General features: G+C 46.6%; 1 protein-coding gene across 4 annotated transcripts in view; it reads right to left on the reverse strand.

Annotated features, from left to right (window-relative positions):
- RAB11FIP4 (RAB11 family interacting protein 4) overlaps positions 1 to 20,187 on the reverse strand; it is a 110,383-nt gene that overhangs the window by 23,393 nt on the left and 66,803 nt on the right. The window contains exon 1 of one of the 4 annotated variants that reach the window (XM_059485614.1): positions 1,326 to 1,385. The exons of the other annotated variants lie outside the window; for them this stretch is intronic. The gene's annotated coding sequence lies outside the window, so the exon portion shown is untranslated. Of the gene's footprint in view, positions 1 to 1,325; positions 1,386 to 20,187 lie in introns of those variants that run through there. 4 annotated transcript variants of the gene reach the window in all.

Raw genomic sequence — 20,187 nt, forward strand, 5'->3', positions numbered from 1 at the left:
ATAGCAAAAGGGATCAAAATAATCACAAATTATACTGGTATATAGGTAATAATATAATATACTGGATACAGGTACCACTGAGTTCACATTTAGGGAGTCTATTCTGAACCCATTTCAGAAGTTTTCTCCCATCTGTGCCTCCTCCTTACCCACAGTAGATAAATCAGCTGAATACCATGAGAATAAATAATTCTCTCTGGCCCCAAAACCACCAACCTTAAAAATCTGCCACAAGCAATGAAAATATTGCTACTACCAAAGCTGCAACAATAAAATTCCACCTCAAAATCAGCACAGCACCCAGCAATGAGGGCGCCTGCCTGCCCTGGGATCTCTAACCACACGTCACTTCTGCCTAACAGAAAAGCACAATTGCCCTTCTCCATTTCAGGGACACGACGAACTCCAGGCCAGGAACTGCTCACATCTACAAGACCTCTGCTCTGAGCTGCTTTCAAATGCTGCCAAACACATCTCACACAGCCATGGGGGGCAGAACCGCCTCACCCACCGCACCAGGGCACGGCCGGTCCCACACCAGGGCCACAACAGGCAGCATCTGTAGCTCCAGCACAGGCTGTCGTGACAGCCACACACCAACCACAAATCATATTTTTGTGCCTATGTCACTAGCATCCCGGAGCCAGCAAATGCATTCAGAACCACATTTGGGTATTAAAAACATTCAACAATAAGTAATGGCAATCCAAGCACATTGCCAGCGCCACAGAAAATAATTACAGAGCAAGCCCCCTGCTTGCATTCATCCTTAAAAAGTACTCGGTTTTCCTCCTCTTTCCCTTTTAAAGGTTTAAATCCCAGGTATTTGGGCACCTCCAGGTTACAGAGCTGGGAGCTGTAAGAGGCTCAGCTATGAGGGAGACATCTGCCTCTTCCCCTACACCCCCATTTCACCCCACACAGCTGCTGACAGACACAGACGCTTTTAGATTTTCCCGTGTAGCAACATCCCCAGGACCCGCTCACTTCCATAGCGAGCCCAACCTTCCAGCACACACAACTCCGGAGCGAAAATCCCCTCCTTCGGCAAACAGGAAAAAACCCCAGCAGGTTTCGCTCCACCTGCAATTTCATGCATTTCACGAAAACGCCGATACCGCACCAAAAAACCCAGCGATGCTTTCCCCCCTCGCTTGTGGATCCCCACAGGAGCAGAGCGGCCTCACGGATCCCCCTTCCCTCACGGATCCCCCTTCCCTCACGCCGCAGCCCCGGCGCGGGTTCCCCGCAGGGGCAGAGCGAGAGCCCGCGCCGGAGCTGCGGCTGGAAAACCCCCAGAACCCCGGCGCAAACTTCCTCCTCACCCCGCAGGAGCCACGGCCGCTTCCCGCCTTCTCCTTCTCCTCCTCCTCCTCCTGCCGGGCTGCCCGTACCTGGCTCGGCGCCGGGAGGTCGCCGCCGTCCCCACGCCCCGTCCCCGCCCGCAGAGAGGGCGGGCGGCACTCGGAGCCTCCCCGCCCCGCCGTTGCCGGGCGACGCGGAGGGGCCGGGCCGGGCCTCGGGGACCCGGGAGCGCCGCCGCCACCGCGGGTCCGGCCGTGGGCGGGCGGGCAGCGGCGGGAAGGGCCCCGCCACACGGACGGTGCTGTGCTCCGGTGGGTGTGAGTGACGCGCGCCCGACCCCGCTCCTGGGTTCAGTCGCAGTCACTCGGTTTTGCTCAAAAATAATGCGGTATTGCTCAAAATGATCTGTAATTAAAATTATGCGCAATTGCTGGTGAGAGGGGAAGATGCGGAGGGTTCCTGAGAAATGAAATGTGGCTTAAAACCCGATTAGAACCCGATTAATTCTCTCTATATTATATAATGATATATTATATAACTTTGTATAACATATATAATAAAATTGATGTCATTACATGTTTATTATTTCTATATTTACATATTTATATGTAATTTATATGTTTTTATATAATTATATGTGTGTGCAAATGGCACAGCTTGCCCAGAGAAGCTGTGGATGCCCCATCCACAAGTGTTCAAGGCCAGGGTGGACAGAGCCTCCCCAGCCCAGCGTTATTGACAATCTTCCTGCAGGTGGTGAGTGTGCAGGAACACATCTGAGGTGGAACAGAAGAATTTTTACAGACTGATTTTGGGTTTCTGACACTTCATACGTGAAGGGGTTGCAGTAGCAGACGCTGAGGGCTGTCAGCTCCCCAGGCAGGGACCATCTCTGGGGACATCAGGGTTCACAGGGGACAGCCTCACCTGCCCCATGTACCCCCATTCCTACAACAGAGTCACAACTGAGCACATGTACGGCCTCCCTGCGATGGGGACAGCTAAAGCACCCTCAGTGTGCTCAATGCAAAGCAGATCCTGTTAGGAAGTGATGTCTGTTTTGTCCTTGATTTTAATCCCTTTAGTTACAAGATAATGAGAAGCAAAACAAAAAGGCTGAGAACAGTCACACTGACTTTGTTATTTTATATTCATTTTACTTCTTGGAAGTTGTGTAACTTCCTTTCCTATTTCGCAACACCTTGTAAGAGCTCTTTACTGTGCTGTCCGTGCTAATAAAGAGAAAAAAGAAAAGAAAAGAAAAGAAAAGAAAAGAAAAGAAAAGAAAAGAAAAGAAAAGAAAAGAAAAGAAAAGAAAAGAAAAGAAAAGAGAAAAGAAAAGAAAAGAAAAGAAAAGAAAAGAAAAGAAAAGAAAAGAAAAGAAAAGAAAAGAAAAGAAAAGAAAAGAAAAGAAAAGAAAAGAAAAGAAAAAAGAAAAGAATAAAGAAAATCTGATTCCATGGCTTTGCAGCATTAGACTACAAGGCAGAAAGGGGAATACAATAAAACCATTTTTCCATAAAATTTCTATCTGGGAGCCAAACCCTGTCCTCATTGACTGTCACAGTTGTCACTGCTGTGTCACACATGGAGGGAAACACCATCCTGCAGATTCAGCCAGCAAACAAACACCTCCCTCCCAACTGTAATGGCACTGAAAGTCTCAGAAAAGGAAAATAAAAGAATCCCCAGCCACTACTCTGCCATTTGACCTGGACATATTCCAAAGCCTGTCTTTAATGTCACCTCCAGGTATTTCAGAAGGGGCAAAGCTCTTTGGGGTGTACTTCTGAAACAGTGCTTGTACATGGAGTTACAAAGATGCTGTAAGTGTAAATCACTGAAAGATCACTTAAGTACTTTATACTTCTAAAATATTTTGGACTTTATTGTGTCCAAAGACATTTTCCAGAGAGGTCCAAACGTTACTTGAAGCAAGGGATAAGGAAATTCTCAGAAAACAGAGCAAAGCAGGCAGACACAAACCCATCTACCAGTGTAACATCTCATGGCCCATGTATTCCCTGAACCTGCCCTCATTTTCATCACAGCCAGTGACTCCTAAGTGTAAAACACTGCTGTTCAAAAAGGAAAAGAGAAAGAAATTAATCAGGCCTAATTCTTATATATATATGCAATGCTTAAAGCAATTCACTGAACCTGACCCTTTTTGCAGTTCATTGAAAGAAAATGAAAAGAATTCCATCTCTGCTGAGCACAGAAGTTTTGGAAGGGCAGGGGATGCCTGAGGTTTAGTGAGACAAAGTGTTACAGCAACAGATGAAAGCCAAGTGCAGCTTCAGGCGGCACAGACTGCCGTCCCCACGTGTGCCAGGAGGTCCCTGGGACTCGCAGGGCACGGGGACTCGGGCAGGTCCCTGCACACGGGGACCCTGCAGACCTTGGGCTCCCTGAGGGGGCACAGCGACCCCAGACCCTTCCTGTTCAGGGGCTCTCCTGGGGAACTGAGAAGCTGATCATGAACAGTGCAACAGGAATCAAAACCTCTCCCCAGCATCCTCCTATTCATTGATCTGAATGAATGGGCAAAGCAATTTCTGCAAGACAGATTTAGGGACAGACAACTTCACTGCTTTTTAAATAGGACACTTCTAAAATCTGCTTTTCCTTTCAGTATTCAGTTTGAGAGAGAGAGTTGTACGTCAAGGGCTCACTGCAGAATAAACAACAATCACACATGAAATTATTACCTGCATGGTACATTTTGTAATTGTTTCCTGAAAGATGCAAGTCAGAAGTGTTTGTATTATTACACAGATCAGGCACTACTATGGACATTATGAAACCTGACAATTACAGAACCATTACCCAACAGAGATCTACTTTCAACAGCTTGTGATGAGAAAAACATAAAATAAGCATTAAACAGATAAAGCAGCAATAGTTAAAATGAATATTGTAATAGAAATGTTAAGAACATATGCACAGCTGTGTGGTACACCTGCTGAACACCCTACTCAGTTTGCTACCCAGGGCTTTGATATTTATTGCACAGTAATAATTGAGAAGGCACAAATCTCTCATTGATAGATGCATTTCTCATAATGTATGGACTTTAGACAATCACTCCTCATTAAGGAGCGACTGTATAAAATCTTTATTAAGTAATAACCCTAGCTATAATGCAGGTTCATTTCTTACTTCATTAAAGCTAAGCCTGATTAAGTAGAGATTGTTATAAGCCCCTTTGATCTCCATTGAGACAAAAACCTTATTTTTACACATTTCATGGTAAAGTGATAATTTTCTGTTTAATATGATTTAAGATTTGTTTGCTACAAAGGGAAAAGCAGAGCACGCTGTCATGGCTGAGGTTGGGCAGGTGACCATCACTGGCTTCTCGTGAAGGAATGAGGATTAATTTTGGCACTGACACAGGCCTTTAGGTGCTCCATGCCTAAGAGCAGCAGGGCTGCAGAGGAAGGGTGTCTGCACGTCTGCTGGGACAGCAGCCTCCGCTCGGTGCAGCTGCAGCTCAACTGAGTCAGCGCCGCGGAAGGAGAGCTCGCGTGATGCATTTCTCCCATCTGAGACTGGAGCCTATTCTCCTGTCATGATTTCAGGCAGCTGAGGAATTTGTGCAGGTTAGTGACTGCTCAGATGACCACAGACACTGAAATACGCTCCAAGCTTTGTGTGTGGTGTCACGAGCAGGCTCTGCACACTGAGACCCTCCTGAGCACAGGATTTGTGCCCTCATCAGCAGCAGACCTGCTGCCTTTTGAGGAAAGTCCTTCAATGCCTACACTCTGCCATAACTGCTGCGCCCAGGGCGTCCCTTCACACTCAGGTTCCACCTTAATTCATCTTTTTTCCTAAGTCCCACCCTCCATATGCCACTTGTATTAAGGGTACCTGCAAAGTACTTGTGCTGAGTCCTGGCCAGGGTTTGAGCACAGTGACAAGTAGCTGTCAATGGAGAGTAAATTTTTCCTCATTACCACAGGAAAGGAAAGAGATTGGCAAAAGGATGCTTGGCACAGCCAGATCCCACAGATCTCTCAAACCAACACTATGCATCCTGAAAACGGGGCTTGCAGAAGCAGGCCAGAGAAAATCTGAGGAAAGTATTCATTATTTTGGTGATTAGAAGAAGATTGCTGAATATATCACTGAGAGCCTAAATCAAAACTACTGCTGTCCCCTTCCCTTTGCAGGTGGTGAGGCATGGCAGGGAGCTGGAATGAGATGATATTTAAGGTCCCTTCCACCCCAAACCATTCTATGATTCCCTGATTCTATGATTTCCCAGAGTGCCTGGTGAAACCAGGGGCTCCTGGCCAGGAAACACCGAGCAGGGCACATCACTGAAAGGGCTGATGGCAGGGAAACCTGCTGATCTGGTACAAAGCACTGCAGTTCCTCTGGAGCAGTTCTGAACAAAGGCTGGCACCTCCTCTGCTGTTCCAGAGGCAGAATCCTTCCTCTGCATCTCACTAAGGCATCACTCACAGGCGAGTCACCCTAATGACAAGAAACTGGAGCTGAAATGTGAAGAACAGAGACTAATTAATAATGAAGGTAATGAGATCACCAGAATATATATACACCAAACCTGCATCTTAATTATCTCATGAAAACTGGCAACTCCAATCATGTTTCAAAAGCCTTTAATCATGCTCTCTCTGATGAATATTGGTGGCTATTTTACAGAGACTTATGTAAAAATACCTTTTGTGTAGGTTTTTCCCCTACAATAAGAGCTGGCCAAGTTACTACTGTGTGTAACTGCTCTGCTCCAAAATGAGATATCTCAGACTTGTAATTACAGCTGGTCTGATCTTCATCTCATCCACTCTCATCTTATTTTGGAGTGCTTCCTTTGAAGGAAATGCAGTAAGACTGGCATGAGTTACTGCAGTATTATTACAAGTCCCTTTTATTATGACAGAACAAACCAAGAACAGTCCCTAATTAAGGCAGTTTCTGCCAAAACAGAGGGAGCATACAGTCCCTACCCCAAAGACCTTGCAATCACAACAGGCAAACACATTTGAGGTAGGGAAAAGAGGACAGAATGAACTTGCTCCCAACTACAACTTGTTCCCATGATTTAGGGGGAAGTCAGGAGGGGGCTGAGGTAGGATGAACACAGGACAAGTGCAGAGTAGGGGAGCTGAAGACTGCAGAGGAGGCAGAAACAGGCTGCATTTACAGCTGGCAGAGCCTTTCCAGAACTTTCTGCAGTTTCTTCCCTGCCCTCCCCATCCCTTCATCCCTGAACAGGGTAAGGAGGTCAGCTCCAAACTACAGCTGCAGGGGAACACTGCTCTGGGTGCAGCAGGCATAGCTCAACCCCTGCTCCCACTCCCAAAAAAACAAAACCCCAAGTGCCTGCAGAGAGGCTTATTTTAGTAATTAAGGAAGCAGCAACTGAGACCCTACACCACAGGGGTCTGCTCTCCCCTGACCCTCGGAGCAGATCTTGCTCGTGTCCTGCCCCCAGGAAGAGGCAGGCACATCAAACAGCTCTGCCTGAGCATGGGGCTCCTCTCTGTGCAGGGTGAGAGCACCAAAGGCAGGACAGGCTGAGGGCCACGAGCATCCATTCCTTGGGCCTGGAATGAACTTGGGCCCGGCTCTGGGACATGCAATTACAGCATGAGGACATTTCAGGAGACTCACCCTCTGCTCTCTCCAGAGATGAGCTACTTGTAACCTCTGTGCCATCAGTAGGTTACACTTTGGCTGCTTAATGAGGCGTTCAGAGGGATTTCCTTTGTTCCTCTCCAAAACCCCTCATGAGGACAAATAGTCAAGAGCTGTGAGTGCAAAGGCCAGATGATAGCTCAGGATACACATCCCTCTCATCACTGCAACTGTACCATTAGGTTTTTCATGTCAAGCTCTGAAGGCATCTCAGAATTGTAGCTGTGAATCCATTATTAAAGCACCTTTGTCAAAAGCATTACAAAAATATGCCAGACACAAAATCTATTCTATTTAACCTTTGTCAAAATGATCAGTAATAAAAAAAAAAAACAAAACAAAACAAAACAGGCTACATGAGCAAATTCAAGTGAAAAATACATAGCCTGTCCTTTAGAAATGGGCTGGGAGGACTCTGTGAGGCACAGACACATTCACTGTGCTGCCAAGAGCATAGAAAGGAAAGGGAAGTGTGAGCATCCCTCAGCCACCTCAGAGCTTAAACCAAGGTGGAGGCAAGCAGCTCCATATTGCACCAGAAAGATGGAATCACATTAACTCACCTGTCTCCACTGTGGCTGAAGGGAGAGGAGGCTACAGTGCTTTTTTCCTAGCCAAGGAAGCAACTGGCCAGGGCTCAGATGAGCCTGGGGCTGCAGATGGAGCAGGGGGCTCTGACAGCCCTTCACACACATGAATCTGCTGGATTTTGCTTTGCATGGTCTGTAGAAGACAGGCTGCTGCCAGAAGAACTTTTTGAGAGTTTCAGCTCTGAGCATGTTTTTCACAACACGTTTTTAAGCTTTTAGTCCCTTCTCTGTGTAACACAACTGGTTAGCAGAGGAAAGGAAAAGAATCATCTGGCCAGGATAAGAATAATTCATGCTCACCAGGGGCTAGTATTTCTCTCATGGCACACAGCAAGGCTGCAGAACAGAACATCCAAAAGCAAGAACAAACCTGCACTGAGCTCATGGGTGCAACTTCACTTTGGTCCTATTGCTCCTTTGCATTACCACATCTCTTTAATCACACAATTACACACCACTTCCCACTGGTCTGGACGTGTTCAGGACCCTGACTGGCTGGTGCTTGGCTTATCAGCAACTATTCAATATCTGCTTTAGTCTCTTGATCAAAGTGCAGCTTCATGTCTTATTTATGGCTACTACTAACAGCCTGCTCTGCAGACAGAACTATTTATTTCCCCCTAAGCTTTTCTGTGGTGTTCATCACTCTGACATCTGAGTGCTCTGCAACGATTAATTCATCTTCATAAAGTCTCTTCAAAATGAGAGAAGATGGTATTCCCATTTTACAGATCAGGAGCTGCTGCACAGACAGATTGAGGTCAAACATTTCCACTCATGATAGGTCCTAGTATGAAATGTCTCAGATCTAAATTTTTTTAGATACCTTCAAATATAATGCCAAAAAATGAAAACAAACAAGGTTTGTGTGTTCAAATAAAACTCTGACTGGCTTCTTAGAAAGTCAGGTACAAGAACAGGAGAGGATTAGGGACTATAAATGTTGGTTACCAGGAAGGATGAAAACTTTCTGACCACTCTCAGGAATATTGAAAACCAGTACAGATAACCCATGTGAATGTAAAATGCATTATGAGCCTTTGATGAAGCAGCAGAGTATATTTAAGAACTAAACACATAGGGATGTCCTCAGCAGCTTAGAACACAGGACCAGATCCTGAGAGCACAGTTTAAGATAGGAGGAATTGCAGGTTCTCTCCACTTCTTGGCCCATTGAGCATGGAAAAACCAGAAAGCTTTGTAGGGTAGAAGACCACCCTGGGAAGGAAAGGTTTTGTTTTATCACTGTGTTAAAAGCATCTGTGGATCAAATGTGCCAGTATCACTTTACAGCATGAAAATGCCGCCCAGGGGACTCTCAAGACTCATCTTTTTAAATGCTGATACCTCTTTGTCAGTTTTAATAAAAGACAGCTACAAAAACAAAGTGGGCCATGTGGTCTCAATGAAGCAGAGACCGTGGCAATCAATAACAGAAAAAATCTGCACTTACTCTCTGGGAGAATTTGCTTTTAGCAGCAACATTTCTATAATAGGACATCATTCAAGAGCTCCCTTCAATTTTTCTTGGGACAATGAGCCCACTGTGCCCAAAGCACATCTGTGCTTATGGAGATTTGCAAACCAAGACAGTGTTTAGACTGATAGCTTGACCATGCACCATATGATGATACACCACAGCTTGCAGGATGTTTGATCCTTCCTTTTCTGCCCTCAAATGGACAGTTTTCTATCTCAAAAGAAAACTTCTCTGTCAAAATGTTGACTTTTAATGCAATATAGACATTAGTTTCTGCTTCACCTCATGAGCTCTTTCACAGAAGGCCTCACAAGTGCTCACAGGTCTGCCCAATACAAGCTCCTGTCTCCAGCCCTGTTTTTTAGCAGATGAATAAGGTTAGGAAAGACAACAAAACCTGGGGAGAAGAGGGACATGGAAGTTACAAGAAAAGATTTTTCATTTGCTATGCCTGAAAGACACCAAACTGTGCCAAAGGAAATGCTTTTTAGTTGAGAATCCTGATGCATCTCAGGCCCCAGACTTTGTCGGATTTAGATAATCTAAATTACATTGCAGATCAAAGTTTATTTGTTTGGAAAATTTAATCTGAGACCATTCATCTTTTCTGTCTTATCAATCCAGTGCCATCTTCATGTAGCACACACCTAGCAATGGGACTCCTGAAGCAGCTGGTCATCTATCCCAGTGCCACCAGGACACCAGTGTCACCAGGGAAAAAACACTCATGGGCACGAGGTGGCCTTGGCTCAGCCCCTGGCACTGAGAGCTGTAGCCTCTCCATCCAGGCAGAGTGGAGAGCTGTTTGTCAGAGGGATGAGAAGGTTGCAGAGTGCAGGACCTGAGCTGTTTGCAGTGTTTGACCATTCCCACCAGGTCATGGTGTGGCTCTGCCTGGGCTCTGCTGTCTCACTGTGACCTGTGACTCCTGCAGGGCCCTCCCTGCCAGCTGAGCTTCATCCTCCTGTCACCTGTGGCCACGTGGTGACAGCAGTGTCACAGCCCCAGCCCCTACAGGCCCGGGGTCTCCATGGGTACAGGAGAGACACGAACTGCTCTGCTCCTGTGGCTCTGCACTTCAGTGACACTTGGCTGCTGCACCCCTGTTCTTTCACTTTTGGCTCTTTGCTTTACCAAATGAGGAACCAGATGTTTCCAGTTCCCTCTGAAGGAGAGACGCTGCCCCAGTGTGAGCAGGGAGCTGGACTGTCAGGCTAAACCTGTTTCAGTAAGTAATGTTCAGAAAGTCATTGCAGTCCGAGTTGCAGCTGCAGCAAATTCATACACGCCTGGTTCGGGATTACTGTTGTGTTTAGGATCTTGGATCATGCAGAATGTCAGGAATGGGCTCAATCACCAGTTCCATCCACAAACAGAATTCTCATTCTTGGATATGGCTAAAAAATAGCAACAACTAAAATATTAAGGTACAGATGGAAAACCCCCACTACTTCCTATAAATATTGCCTACAAAGCATTTCAGAGGCATGGTTGGATTTTACCAAGGACAGTCCAATCTCAGTAAGAAATGTACAGATTCTAATTTAAAAGTTACATAGGGATAGTCTTATCATCTGGAACATGAATTCTAGCCTTCACTCAGTACAGACATCAAAATAATCTAATTTCCAACCTGGGCCATCCCTAGCACATTCCTTTACCCTTGTGATTTGTGGCTCCTATTCACCACCCATCTCCATTCACACTGAAATCCAGGTACTTCCATGGGCTCTGCACTGCAGCACGACACAGGAAGTCAATTTTCTGTGGCACCAGAGAATGGCAACTCAATGCTTTCCATGACATCTCATTTTGGTGGATTTTAATCTTGTCCCTGAGAGACAGGAGCTGTTGTGACCATTGCTGGTTTGAGGCTCTTTTTTGCAACTCACAGATATATAACAGGCAGAAGTTCAGTGGGGAGAGAGAAAGGAAACAAGATTTTTGCATGGTGGAAGTGGTGCTTTGGAAAAAGCTTCCACAACTCCAGTGAGACAAAAACACAGAATAAAAGAGAAAAGGTAAATTTTTATCAAACCTTGCAACCAGAATAACACCCTCTTCCTCCACACCACCCTTGCCCAGCCAGATCCAGTCAGATCCCTCAGCATTTTGTTCTGGTCTAAGCCAAGACCCAGATCTGAGGCTCCCAGGGGCACAGCACTGTACAGAGATAAGCCAGCTGTGTAAAAACCTGGAGTTAAGTCAACAGAGTTCAGTGAGCATTGAGAGAGTGAGCAGCAGAGGGGATTTACCTAGAAATGGAGCATCTGTGAACCACCAGTTGTTTATAGGGACTAATGGACTTGCCTTGCTCCCCAGGTATTTTTACTTCAAAGGTACATAACAATGCTTAGAAAACTCTGTCTTGATACTACAGCAAACAGCTCTACAATGACTTTGACAAACTAACCCCTAATGCAGATGAGAAAGCAACAGGGACTTTTCTTGTACAGTCATTCCATGTTCTGCCCTTTGCTCTGGCCCAGCCAGCTGGAGCCTCTCAGGGCACAAAACCCCCAAGATCCCAGACCATAAGACATAGAAACATTTCTGTGCACTGATTGCCTCCTCACAATAACCTCATTATCACAGCTGTCAGTCACCAGGACAACCCAGTCACTAGCATGGGAGCCCTGATAAGGGGTGCTCACCCTGAAATGCACTTGCTGCCTGGAACAACACGAGGGATGGCAGCTTTAGCACCACACGAGGCTCCTCCAGGCCAAAGCTGCAGGAGGTGTCCTGTCCCTCCACTGCAAGGGACTGGAGGGGTCACATGAAGGGGTTCCCTCTGGCTCTGTCACACCATGGGGCTGGGTCAGTGTGGAATTGTTCAGCCCCTTCATTTCCACACTGAGCCAGCACCCACACAGAGATAATTGTTTATATCTTCTAGATTTATATCCCACAACGGTGATGTCCTGTATCAGGCTGGAAAATGTAAGGGCCTTTTTCCTTACAGATTTCCCAGCACATAAATCTTGGATCCATGTGCTATCCTGTCTTAAGTGGCTACCCAAAACCAGCATCATCAATCACTCACCTGGTGCATGATCTCTCTATTTTATCCAAGTCCTTGATGTACTGATAAGGGGTGGCTACAGTCCTGACCATGCCAATGTAAGGCTGGATCACTCATATCCAGTTCTGATCTCAATACTCCTCAGACACTGCTCAATACAGTGGTGCTACAGTGAGAATTTGATCATGATTTATAAACCTGAGTAAGTAAAACGTTTTTATCAAATTTCAGAAAAATGCTGTTAACATTTCAAAGTCAGCAAAAAAATCTTTTCCAAGGCAGGAATTTTCAAAAACTTACCCTAAACATACATTGCCTGAGCCAGACACTTTAACAGATGGACTCAGAAAGCATTTTTAAAATTGGCTATTAATAAGTGCAAATGTTCACAATGACAAATGCAATGTATTTTTAGTCTGTACTGGGACAGTAGCCTGGTCTTCATCAGCACTTTTCGTCAAACGTTCCTCTTTCACACAAACCCCACCTGTAAGCCTGAATACACAGGCTCACAATCACGAGCTCTTCCCAGCCTCACCTCCCTGTTTCACAGTAAGGTCTGTAAACACTCACACTGCTCTGACTGCCTGCCAGGTGTGCCTGAGCTTCCATCTTGTCTAATTTCTCTCCAGCACTCAAGAATGTTCTTGTAACTGGGACTGCTCAGTGACTGTAGCTTAGTTAACCTGGAATTATCCAATGTAAACCAACTCAGCATCAGGCTTTGCAGCTGAAATGAATGGATTAACTCATGATACAGTTAAGTAGGAGGAACAGGCTCTGTACTATAAACATCACAAATGCAAATGTCTTTCATAAAGTCCTTTTGTTGTTATTTGTCAGAGTACAAACTGAGCGGCAATGAGGAGGGAAGGAAGGGATGCCTGTGAGCCATCTGTCCTCAGCAGCACATGCAGAGAGTTCCAGTCACCTTCTGCCCTTGCTGTGTCTTTAATTCCTGGCTCAATACCTGGGGCACAGCTACACCAACAGCTCCAAAATCCAGCACTGTGAACCACCCTTGCCATGCTGTGAAGCCTGGCTGCAAGCAATGCAAATATTTTGAGTTGGATTCCTGTGGCCTTTCCCTGGGTGACACACGCAGTTCTAATGGTTCCCCAAAGAACACTGTGGTAAACATAAATCATGATAAGTTTGACGAATGCCAGCTGACGTAAAATGGACCCATTGTGTGTTTAACTGGAAGCAGTCAGAAACTCACATCTCGAGTTTGTGGTTTCTTCTGGGATCATTGCAATAGTTTCTACATGTCACAAGTTTATTTCAACAGAGGGTCATTTTTAGATAGAGAACACCAGAAAGGACATGAGGAAACCTGGGGTTATTGCAGGGGGAGCCTGCAGAGGTTGCTCAATGCTGCTCACCTGAAATGCTGCTGTTTTGTGAACAAACAGCTGCACTCATTTCCCCAGGTGGCCCAGGGAAGCTTTTCTCACTCACTGGCCCTTGGGAGGTGCTGTCGTGTGCTGCAGGGCAGACATGGAGCAAGGAAGAAAGTTCCAGGCAACACAGCTGGGATACCACCAGTGTAATTTCCTAACACCTGCACAAAAAAAAAAGAGTGGCTGCTGCCATTTCACTGCAAAGAAATCTGACAGAGAGAGGCTGTGCCTTGAAAGGTGGTCAGACACTTCCCACCCTTTAATTGCTTCTCTTCTCTTCTTGTTTAAGGCTTCTTGCAAGTCTTGGGGTAAAAGTGCCCTTCACCCCAGAGATAAACCTGCCCTCCTTCTCTTCCACCCCCTTGGCAGAGCTGGCTCTGACCAGACTTCCAGACCCATCTCCCAGGTCTTTTCACTTCTCCCATGTTTTAATTGCTTCTGTTTTACATCTGGCTGACCAAAGCTCAAGAGAAACAAGTTCAAAGCCTTTCTCAAATCATAGTATAACAGTATGTGGTCCCCCCTATGGCAATCACACATCTTAAAACTAGGAAAAAGGAAAATGAAGGAAATAATTGCAGTGTCTGCACAGGCCCCATGCTGTCAGCTATCCCTGATGGGGAGTGTCTGCTCCCTGTTTCCTTCCTGCTGGCCCAGCCCCAGGCAGGCAGAGGCAGCACTGACAGCCCAGGGATGGATCAGCACCATCAGTCACTCCTACCTGGTGTCCAGAGTGACTGAAGATTGCCTTCAGCTCCCTGAATACAGACATTTAATGCCACTCCAAAACCTCAGGGTATTCAAGGCATCCACACGGATGTGACACAGCCTCTCCAGGAGCCCACACCACACAAGGTAGGCACAGGCACCCAGGAGAGAGGGTGAGAAGAGCCACAGCCTCCATGGGGCTCCTCATCTCATGTGTTGAGATGTGAACACCAATTCACTGCAGTTTGCAGGACTTCTTAGGCTGCCTGTGTGGCTGGAGCTAAAGATACCCCAGGCAGAGCCTTCAGCCTTTCTATCACCTGAGCAGCCCTGAGCTGTGTGACCAATCCTCCCCCCAGCCCCTTCTGCAAAGTACAAATGCCTTTCTCCACCCCAAACTCAGAGGAATGCACAAGACCCATGGATTATCCTGTGAGGCTGCAGACACTGCAGGGACTCACCTGGGAACACCCCAAAGGCTGCACTGGCTCCTCTCGAGACAGTTATTGGATTACTGCTTCAATGCTCTGTGCTTCAGGCTCTGCCAGACGCCTTTAATCAGCTGGTAATGTGACACTTCCTTCTACAAAGACCTGAGCCCTACTGCCCTGGCAGCGTGCCTTTTCCCCCAGGTCAGCCTGCATCCCTGATTTCTCACGTGTTGCAACACAGAGATGTTAAAAAATAAAATTATCAAGGCAGTTGTAATTTCGATGTAAACCTGACAGGACATCCTGCTCACAAAGGATCTCTCAAGGAGCTCTTGAGGCTGGCTCATTACGGCTTCAGACAGCAGGAGAGGCTCAGCTCAAAACTCTTGACTTACTCCAAATTCCCACTGGGTTTAAGTGCTTGACATGATTAAGGAATGAGAAGTGAATCTCAAAAGAAATCAGAGGTGACACAACAAGCCATGGATACAAATTTGAGCAGAAATGCACTGCAAAACAGATGTTATCTACTAGCCCAGAAAGTTTACTAAATAACTTACCTTATGAGATTTCTGGAGACAGGAGTGGTGCTCAGACCTGGTGCTCAGATCCTACCTGACTGGAAAGCTGTCCTCTAGTTCTTACCTCCTTTACTTTATATGTAGTTTTCTTGTCCAACTCCCATCTTTCATCACTCTCCACTCTTTTGCTAAGCCACATTTAGCAAGCAATGTCAAAAAATGGCACAGGAAAAAAGCCAGCCAAGGTGGTCCCTCCACAGCCATATGTGATCTTCACTTTGAAAAGTGTTACAAAACACCCTGAGTGAAACACTTACTCAGGCTAAAAACTTGGACACCCCATCTCACCTGGATGCGCTGGTACCTTGCTTCGAGAAGGAGCTGGAAGCACCTCCTGCCCCTCTTTTCACCCACCAGACAAGAGGATGAAAACTTCTGGACAGTCTCTTATGCCACACGTGACCAGGCAAAGCCAGTCTCGTTATTGCTTGCATGCAAACTTTGTTGTCACTGCTTGTTATAAAAAAGCTTTAGTTGGGCATGAATGAAAGGCAATGACTAAAACATTGTATGAAATTGATTTAATAAGGTTCAATGATTGAAACAGGAAAGATTTTCCTTGACAAATTGTTACAGGCCAGATTCAGCCTTCTGTGACCAGCTCTGCTGCCAGCCTAATTGAAATTTGTGCAGTTAAGGGGCAACAGCCTTTGCTCTCAATTAACTCAGAAGAAAAGTAGAAATCTTTTCAATCCTTCTGAACTATCAGCCCTTCTTTCATCTGTTTGGGTTGGGTTTGTTTTTTTTTTTTTTTTTCCTGTGTATTAATACAGCTATTAAGAATATTTGGGGATACTATAATTTAGGACCATAAAAAAAAGCTTTAAAAGCTAGGATTAGAGAACAGGAGAAAATGGTATTTTGTTTTGAGGAAGGAGGTAGCAATCTGCTACAAATACCACTTATAAGGGCTGCATCTAGTCCCAGCTCATTCTGTCACAGACTTCTGGCTGCAGATTGATTTGGATGTATCGAGTGTTTCCTAGATTTTGGTTACAGATATAAAAAATCCAATTCTGCCCCTCTGACCAGCACATCCAGCACATCCTTTGGAATTACTCCTTCAAGCTTAACTGAACTTTGTTTTTGAGGTAAAAATGAGTAATGACTCATGGTAAATGAGTCCTTGAATCTGGATACAAGAAAATTTGGGGCCAGCCCCACCTTGGATCAGGTGTGTTTCACACGAGTTAAGGCCACACTCCCAGGGATGTTCGACATGCTGCTGACCCCTGCTTGCCCTGAAAGCAGCAGCCTGTGTGTTGTTCTCCTGATGGGGATCCTGACATCCTGAGCAAGCAGGAGGCATTATCTGGGCTCCAGGGAGGAGCAGCCACTGAAGCTGCAGGCGGCTTCATGTGAGAATCTCCTTCTCAGGAAAATATCCTTATTAATAAAACAGTAGGGAATGCGGAAAAGCAGACTGATCTCAGAGTAAAATGTTTCTTGGGGAGTTCCCTGAGGAGTCAGTGGCAGCTTGTTATGGAACTAACAAGGCTTTTACTGCTGCAGCCATGTGAATGAGAAATATTTCAGTGTTGGGAACAGCTAACAGAGGCACAAAGCAGGAAAGCTGGGCAAGCAGAACCAGTGCCTTGAATAACAAAACTCACAGCTACTGGAAAACCTCCTAAAAGGTTCTGAGTATGAAACAATCCATGACCTAATTAGGTGGCACTGTTGCTGAAAAATAGAGGAAGGAACAGAAAGAAAGCAGGGGGAAGATTAAAGTGAGAGAGACAGAGAGTCCTTAATACTCAGGAGATGAGTCCAAGCTGGAGCTGACCAAGCCTGACGCTTTATTTAACACACACAAACACTCCATGAGGGAGGAGGGAGGCACAGATGAAAGAGACTTGCTCCTCGCTCATGGAAAGTCTCCTCATGGAGCACATTTTATACACTGAGATGGATGAGGGAAACAGACAGGAAACACCACAAGGTGTTGGGATCTGGAATTAGCTAATATCCATACTGGTTTCTGCTATGAAAATACCACATTTTTCTCCAAGGGGAAAAATGGGTTAGGAATCCCTAAGCAGCCTTGTAGGGAACAAGTATTACAGTGAACTGGGCCACAACATGATAAGGATGTGATCTATTCTGCATCTTTCCCACAATAATTCCCCATCAGCCATGGCAGAAGCAAACTGGCACCCCTGAGCCAGACAGAGCACAGTTCATGTGCCCAGGTTATTTGGGTGACACAGAGGAGTTCTCTGCAGGAACAGGCTCAGCCAAAGCTACACTTAACCCTTGAGGCCATCACACGAGGCTGCAGGGGAGTAATCAGAACTATCCATATGGACACTGCTGTGGAGTGCATGGCCTTTTCCAAGGCAAGAGGAAATCCCAAACCATCTAATCAACAGCAGACTACACCCAAGGAGCTCCCCACACACCACCCCAACCACCAAGGGAGCACAGGACACACCTCTCACTCAGCAGGGCTGTCAGATTCTTTCTGAAGAAATGACAGGCCAGATTGTTAATTAGGGTGCACAGTCCCAGTGCTGACTTCAGTGAGCATTGCTGATTTAAATGGCAAGGTTCTGGTTATCTCCCATGTGCTACTGGAAGTGGAGAAGAGCGGGGCCAGCCAAATCCTTGTCACCTCTCAGCCCAAGAGGTCCCTGGCTCTGTCACAGCTGGCTTCCCACAGACACTGCTGTGAGCAGTCTGGGCCAAGGAGAGCTGATGAGGTGCAGCAGCCTCATCTGGCTGCCAGTCAAGTATGACAGCCTGCACTTGAACTGCACACTCATTCCAGCAGGGAACCAAAGCTACAGGGATTTGGCCTGAGCATCAGATGTGTGAAGTCTTTGAACTAACTTCCTTTAAACTCAGTCCCCCCCACAGAAAACAACTGCCTGATCAAAAAGCATCAATAAATCGAGTCGTGACTCCTCTTCCTCTCACTGCAGTGCTCACTGTTCCCAAAGGTCTGAGTCCTTCACTCACTGCGCTCTGTGACTAATCTGCTGCATCCCCACACCAGGGGCTGCTGCAAAGTGCTGCTGTTTGGGGTGGGGGGCACAGAGGGTCCCTGTCCCTGGCTGAAGGACAAACAGACACACTCAGCTCCTGGCAGCAGCCTGAGTTAGCACCCAGCCCTGATGGGAGCTGTGCTCCTCAGGATCCAGCTTCAGGCAGCTGAGCTGTGAGAGAACTGCACGTGAGGAGCTGTGCCAGTGCCCTGGCCTTTTCTCAGAGCAACACAGGTACCACTGCAGGGAGCTGGGCCAGCCCAGCCCTGCGCTGTGCTGTGAGTGCCACAGCTCTACACTACATGTACCTCACAGGAACGTGCAACTTCACAGGATGTGCCACTGTCTGTGCACAGCTGTGCCCAAAATGCTTCCACAGGAGTGCAGACATCCCTGCAGCCACTGCTGTCTGCATCACAGGCACAGGGAGAGGTTGCCATGAGCACCAGCAGCAGTCATGCCCACCCACGCCAGTGCAGCCCACGCAGGGACATCACATGTCAGGAGAAAGGCTCTGTGTGGGCTCCCTCTGCTCAGGGAGAGCAGCTCCTTCCCTGAGGCCACACTGTGACAGAGGCTACAGATGGATGCAGACACCCCTATCCTAAACCAGCCGTACAACCACAATCATATCCTCTCCTCTGATTTGGGATAAATCTCCAGGTTTTCCATAATCACTTTGTACTCCACCAAAAGCAAACACAGACATTTCAGAAAGCAGAAAAGCTTGGTGAGAACGAAACCTCACAATACATTCCAGTTCTCCATTTCTCAGTCTGTCTGAGAAAACAGACACCTCAGAAACCAGGGAACAGCTCAGCTCAGTTTTTCTGTTCAAGCCTCTTCACCACAGTCCCTGCCTCCAGTGCCCAAGGGTGGGAATGGCTCCTGTTGCATCAGCCGTGCAGGGGGAGATGAGCAGAGCCCGGGGCTGTCCCTGCTCTGCTGTCGGTGCCACTGCACACACAATGCCGCGGGCTCACCCTGAAAACAACAGCCTGACAAAGGGGAAGGGTCAGGCTCTGCTTTACCAGCCTCTAAGGTTTTCTAAGACTCGACTCCTTCAGTCCCACAGCACTCAGTGAATGGCTGGTTAAAGCAGCCTCACACTAATTGAAAGGAGGCTGCTGTATATTTTAACTGTGCGTTTTAACCTGATTTTTATCCCTGAACTACAGCACGCTTAACAAAGACAACTTCAGAGGGGAAAAAACCATTCCTTAATTTAAAATCGTACTTACTGAGAGTGACTGTGAAAGTCTCTACGGGAACTGCAGTGTGTCTGAAGCCTCTCTCGGCAGCAGCAAAGTTTCCCTCCTGCCTCGCACACGCGGGACTGAAGGCAGAGCTGGGACACGCTCTGCGCTGAGCTGTGCTGCTGCGGGCTCTCTCTCCTGTGTATCGTTGCCAAGGCTCCCGGGGCAGACTCCAAAGCTCCCAGACCGGCCCTGGCCAAGGCATTCCCAATCAAATGCTCCTTTCAGCACGGCATCACACAGGGCTGGGAACGGCAGCGTTTGCTTTAACTCAGGTAAAGATAAACTTCCATTAAGTGCTCTCATCAGTCTGAAATATTGTTTATTAGCGAAACATTTTCTATCCGGATTTGTAACCGATGTTAAAAACTATATTAATTTTTCTTTAAATAAATAAACTTTCTGCCTCACCCCCCTGCTTTGAGCTGCTCCGAGATGTCGGAAACAATGGCAGGATTGAAGTCTGCCCCCAGGTTTGATGCTAAAATCTGCAGTTGAATCAGCTATTTCTGAACAACTGTAAAAATCTGCCATGCCAAAATGTCATGATCTGCAGGTAAATGACTCTTGATGGAAACACAGAATTCATAAAATCAACTGCTGCAGCAACACACAATAAACTTTTGCATTGTGGCAACAGGTCCTGGACACTCATCTCTCCTGGTGCCAAGGTTTTTCTCAAAGATATCACAGTCCAAAATGCAAGATGTGTGAAGTTTCAGAGAGCAAGAAATACTCAGATAAGAGGAAG

Source organism: Ammospiza nelsoni, chromosome 19 (genome assembly GCF_027579445.1).
Source record: "Ammospiza nelsoni isolate bAmmNel1 chromosome 19, bAmmNel1.pri, whole genome shotgun sequence".
In the NCBI taxonomy this organism is placed as follows: Eukaryota; Metazoa; Chordata; class Aves; order Passeriformes; family Passerellidae; genus Ammospiza; species Ammospiza nelsoni.